The sequence below is a fragment of the Myotis davidii genome, unplaced genomic scaffold, assembly GCF_000327345.1.
Source record: "Myotis davidii unplaced genomic scaffold, ASM32734v1 scaffold142, whole genome shotgun sequence".
NCBI classification, from domain to species: Eukaryota; Metazoa; Chordata; class Mammalia; order Chiroptera; family Vespertilionidae; genus Myotis; species Myotis davidii.
Window position 1 is genome coordinate 2,627,833 of NW_006294400.1, and position 6,046 is coordinate 2,633,878.

A 6,046-nucleotide genomic window follows, 5' to 3' on the forward strand; every position below is an offset into this window, starting at 1 on the left:
GGGGATGACAGGAACACAGGAAAGAGCAAGGCCTCTCGAGTTGTGGACTTAGAAGCACCGTACTTGCACTTCTGCTTCATTTATTACCCAAAGCCCGGCACACGGTCAAGTCCAGAGACAGAGGCAGAGGACATGTCAAAGCTAAATGCCCGAGGGGGTGGAGGCAGAGAGGGTAAAAGATCATTCAACCCATCAGCAAGACCTATCAGTTCTACCTTGGAAATACTTTCCACACCTGTCCAATACTCCTTCTATCTTATTGCTCCCACCCCTTCAGTTCACCATGATCTCTCTTACCTATCACCCTCTGACTGCTCTGTCCAAATCTTTCTTGTCCATTCCTTCTCAGACCATTCTCAGTGCAGCAACGAGAATCAACTTAAAAAGAAAACCTGCTCTGACCACTCATGTAATTAAGTCTGCCAAATGGCTTCCTATTGTTCTCAGGATAAAGGTGAAAATCCTGACTAAGGCCTGGATTGTTTTCCATTTTCAATTGCGGGGTTATCTTAAAGCAAATAGGTGACTTGGTGAAAGGGAGAAAGAGAGTGAAGATGGAGTGTGGGAAAGAGAGGCTTTGTAATGACTTCCACGTGAGGACAGCCTGAGACCCCCCGTTTCTCCAACCCCATCTCCTTCCATCCTTTCTTTCACTTTATGGCTGGAACACATCCTAATTCCCCAAGGTGTACACTATTTCAAGCCTCTGGGGTCTTACTTGGACTGCTCTGTGTCCATGTAGAGTTCTTTTTCCCTCCTTTCGGTACGGATTCAAAACCCTCTGCCTTTCCGCTTTCCTTCTTCTAGGGAAAAAGAAGAGAGGAGAAGAGCCCTGAGTGGTTTGGCTCAGTGGATAAAGCGAGAAGAACCCTGAGTTGTTTGGCTCAGTGGATAAAGCGACGGCCTGCGGACTCAAGGGTCCCAGGTTCGATTCTGGTCAAGGGCATGTACTCCAGGAGAGTCTTTCTAATTGCCTTTTCCTGTCTGTGCCAGGTCCTCTCCCCCGGGGCCCAGTGCCAGCCTGTGCTTCTCTCTGTCATGGTTCTAGTCATATTGGATGGAAATAATCACTCTGGTCCTCTTTTCTAGTTACAGTGCTTCTCAACCTTCCTAATGCCGTCAACCGTTAATGGGGCTGGTCAGGCAATAACAGTGAATGGTGCTCGCTATCGCAACATGATAATCCATTTACCCGATATCTATTCCATACATAACCCTATACTGTATACTTTATGAATCAATAAAAAATTTACAATTTTTAATTATAAACCTGTGTTTTCTATCAAAATTACCTCTTGCGTGAATTTTGGGACACCCTTATTTCGTAGGTTCAGGCTGAGTCATATGTCAATCCCAGATCCAATCACTGTGGAGACCAAGAGAGGTCCCGCATGAGTCAAGTGCTCTTCCTATTCCATGATAAAAGTCAAGAAGACAGGGTCAAGTAAGAGAATGGCTGCTTCCAGACAAATCACATGACTGCATTTTTGCTTTATGTGTAGGTGTGAGGGGAAGGTGGGGGAAAGAAAAAGGATTCCCCAGAGAAAGGGGTGAGCTATGAAGGGTATTTTCAACGAGAAGTTTCCTGGGAACCAACAATCCACCTACTTATGTCCGGCAAAAAGATTAATAAAATCAACATATATATAATCCAACTCAGAGCCTTTCTTTCCAAGCTGTTCACCCACCCTACTTCTGTTAAGAGAACCCCATATTCTCAGAATCTAAAGGCTGACTTTTTCACAAGGTTTTGTTTCTCCAATTGCTACCCATTCCCACTGAACCCTCTACCATCCATCTACCCTGTTGTTTGTCTTTGACCATCGGTGAGAGACTCCATGTAGAAGGAGTACCTTAGGGGAGGGCACATTGCACTGTTTATTTCTATTAGTGACACTGTGCTTTGAACACATGACAGTCCCTGTAGAGTGGGTGCAGTCCATAGTGAAGTACAGGGGCAGGTAAAACTTCAGAGAAAAGCACAGCAAACTACTGGTGTTGTGGAAGAACTACAATTATAAATTAGAGATTAGGATGAGATAATAAGTAGTCAATATACCCATCTCTCTCCCAATATTCTCTCTTGATGTTCTCACCATCTTTTAATGTAGATAAACATGTACACGTGGTTATGCCAGGGTGAGGTGAGAGCAGGATACAGGTGTGACAACTCATCCGAGAGGTTTTTGAGCCTGAGTCTGAGATACAACCGTTCCATTGGCTTTGCGGAGAAGAAATCCAAGAGGATGAGGTCAGAGGAATGGGATGGAAAACATACCCCTGGTGCAACTTCTTCCCTAAGTGAGGCAACCCGCTCTCTGGAAAAGGACTACTAAGCCAAGACGTTCTTCCAGACCGAGGCGGACCAGATGCCTTTTAGTGCACAGGGAGTTCTCCTGTGGTTCTTTCAGGGTTTGAGAAGGTTTCTCAGGAGCTAGGCACACATCACTTCATTCCCTGTCTCTTCTCCCCAATTTTCTCGGGGGAATATTTCTGAATATTAGAGACATGGAAAGAAATGAGGAGGCACCGCCTCTTTTCCTCCCTCCCTCCTCCCCAGAGGCGAGGGAGGAGGGGGGAGCGCCGCTGGGGAGGAGGGAGGGAGGGAGGCGCCGCCACAGGAGGAGCTTTTTGGACAGGGAGGAGGAAGAGGGCGCGCAATGCCATGGACAGCAGACGGATACACCAGGTTCTTTCCTGAGGCCCCGTTGGCTGGGAGAGGCCAGCCCCAGGCCTTATGTCCACAGCGGTCTCATTTCTCTCTACTTACTCCAGGGCCACCCAAGTCAAAGCACCCTCACCCTGGAAGTGCCCCAGAGCTTCTCCCTCGGGGTGTGGCACATGGCCAAGTTTCCATGATCCCCAGGAGTCATTCAGGGGGGCAGCCCTGGGGTCAGAACATCTGCAGGTTCCCCACAACTAGAACCCCTGCACTAGAACCCCTGCACTCATTCGTCATCCATCCTTGGTGACATCCAAAGAGGCTGCCTGCAACCAGCTCCTGAATTTGACCTGAACTCTGTAAAGTATGAGAAACATCTAGTCACAGGATTCCTCCTGATTCTAGAGCTATGACTCACATCCTGTGGTTCCAGGCAAACGGTGGCTAACTGCTGATACCCCAAAACTTGCTAAGCCTCTGCCCCAGCTAATCTCCACAGCCTGTGGCAACTGTGATTCTGAAAGACACTCAGTATGAAGAGAAGTAATCCATCAGCTTTCGCCAAGCAATAAATGGAGACCTCAAGAGGAAAGGTCCTGTGAATGAATGACATGGGGCTTCTTTGAGGGGAGATGATGTTATAAAATTCAATAGTGGTGATTGTTGCACAACTTTGTGAATATACTAAAAACCACTAAACTGTATACTTCAAAAGGGTGAATTTTATGGTATGTGAATTATAACTCAATTTTTTAAAAAAAAGAAAGATCACTAAATAATTACAAGAAGTAGAATAAATAGAAGCAGGGCCCAGATCAGATTTTTTTCCCAGGAGGATTGGATCTTATTAGGCTGACAACTATTTAACCCTTGCATGAATGTTTCCTCACTTTTCTATCTTTTTAAAAGTAGAATACATCCGTGAGAACTATAGTGACATAGTTATAAAAGTTTTTCCTGGTTCCCAGCTGGTGTGGCTCAGTGGCTGAGCGTCGACCATGCACCAAAAGGTCACCAGTTCAATTTCCGGCCAGGCAGGGTTGCGGGCTCCATTGATGTATCTCACTCATGTTTCTATCTCTCTCTCCCTCTCCCTTCCTTTCTCTCTAAAATCAATAAAACATATTAAAAAAAATTTTTTTTCCTGGCAAATTCCACAACCTTGAAAACAATTTTAGGTATCATGTCCTCAGTAAGTCCCCCATTCTCTTTCCCACCTCCAAGATAAGTGCCCCTGTGGATTATGGCTTCTAGTAAGCACCCTTTGCTTACCTATCATTGATACTTTATCCTGAAATTAACCTCCCACTAGCACAGCCTTAGCACACAGAAGAGCATGAGAAATGTGTATCGAATGAACTGAACACCAAATCATCATCATCTTGTAAGGTTGTTTTAAATTGGTACTTTTTAAAAAAAATTGCTGCCTTCCCTTCCCCCCCTCCCACCCCCATCCCCATTGATTTCAGAGAGAAAGGGAGAGGGAGAGAGAGATAGAAACATCAATGATGAGAGAGAACTACTGATCGGCTGCCTCCTGCATGCCCCACACTGGGGATCGAGCCCAAACCCGGGCATGTGCCCTTCACCCGAATCAAACAAATGTCTTTTCTGAAGGAATGTGCTCATCTGTGTCAAGAATAGATCCAATGGACCCTTGGAGGGTCTTTACCTCGGTACAGGTCAAGAGGGAGAATGCATCAGAGCATCAGAACCTGTGGTTCTGGGTGAGTAAGATGCCATGTTCTCCTCTCCCTTTCTTTTCCCTGGAAACCTTTACATAATAAAGCTTTTAAGCAGCCATTAGGTCTGTACAAACCCATCTTAGAATCAGCAGTCTCTTCCTGCCTTTTCTCTTCATTACTACTCAAAGATTTTCTAAGAAAACCAAAGAGCTATACTATCATGTCAGTATGTAAGTAGAGGTCAGGTAATACAGGGGCCACTGAAAATTAGGAGGGTTTTGCCCACCCCATTGTATTCGACCAACATATGCCCAGAAAACTGACCCCTAAGCTACTGAGGTTCCCAAAGTTACACTCCTCACCTATTCCTGTGGGAGGTGGGTCCACTGCTCTAATGGGAGCGGCACTCTGACCTTCCGGGAGCCAGCATCACGGTGCCCAGCCCCTGGGACCTGCGGGGACAATGTGCACAAGCTGGTACATGCCAGTCACCCCAAGAGCAAACAGCCCATCTGGGGTTCCAGGAACCTGCAGACGACACACCATCTCTGAGGGCCCCTCCTTGTTATTTATTATGAAAATGTTCAAACACACAGAACAAGAAAAGGAACATTATTGCCTGGAGGCATGGCTCAGTGGTTGAGCGTCAACCTGTGAACCAAGAAGTCACGGTTCAATTCCCAGTCAAGGCACATGCCGGGGTTGCAGTCTTGATCCCCAGTGTGGGGTATGCAGGAGGCATCCAATCAGTGATTCTCTCTCATCATTGATGCTTCTATCTCTCTCTCCATCTCCCTTCCTCTGTGAAATCAATAAAAATGTATTTTAAAAATTAAAAGGAACATTACACTGAACTCCCATAGACCCAGACCCCCAAGAATGAACAATTATTTACATGTAAAGTACCTTACAGATCTAACAACACGAGGTACTTCATAATAATATCCCAGATACTTCAGCATGTGTCTCCCCAAATAAGAATAGTATCCTAAATGCCACTGTTATCCCATCTAATAAAATTAACAATAATTCTCTAATACGAACGAATACTCAGGCCATGTCCAAATCTCACTCCTCTGCGCTGTCTGGTATTGCTCAGTGGTCAGCCTGCACATTGAAGGGTCTCAGGTTTGATTCCCAGTCAAGGTCACGTACCTGGGCTGCAGGTCCAATCCCTGGCCCCACGTGGGCCGCATGCAGGAAGCAACCAATCAATGTCTCTCTCTCTCTCTCAATTCCTCCCTCCCTTCCACTCTAAAAATCAATGGAAAAAAAATATCTTCAGGTGAGGATTAAGAAAACAAAAACAAATTTTCTTACAGGAGAGTCCCTCCCTTAAATCACACCAGTCCTGGCCCTGCCCTCTCCCTTCGCCAAATCCTGGACGCTGTCCTGCCACCACCCAGCTGCCATCGCCACAGCCCCCGTCTGTGCAAAAGGTGCCGCCGTTGGGAATGAATGCCTTGTTGTTGCTTGTGGCTCGATATCCGTCTAGGCAGATGCAATAAAAGCCTCTGAGCGTGTTGTGGCCAGATGTGTGGTTCCCAGACCACAGTGGCCCCAAACTGGCACTCGTTTTTATCTGTTGATATATTGAGACAACATCCAGGAAAGGCCATCTGTCCATACCGTGTTCAACACCCCGCCGTCCTGTGCTGTGGACTTGGGAATCAATATCCTGGGACACATTCCCCAGCCT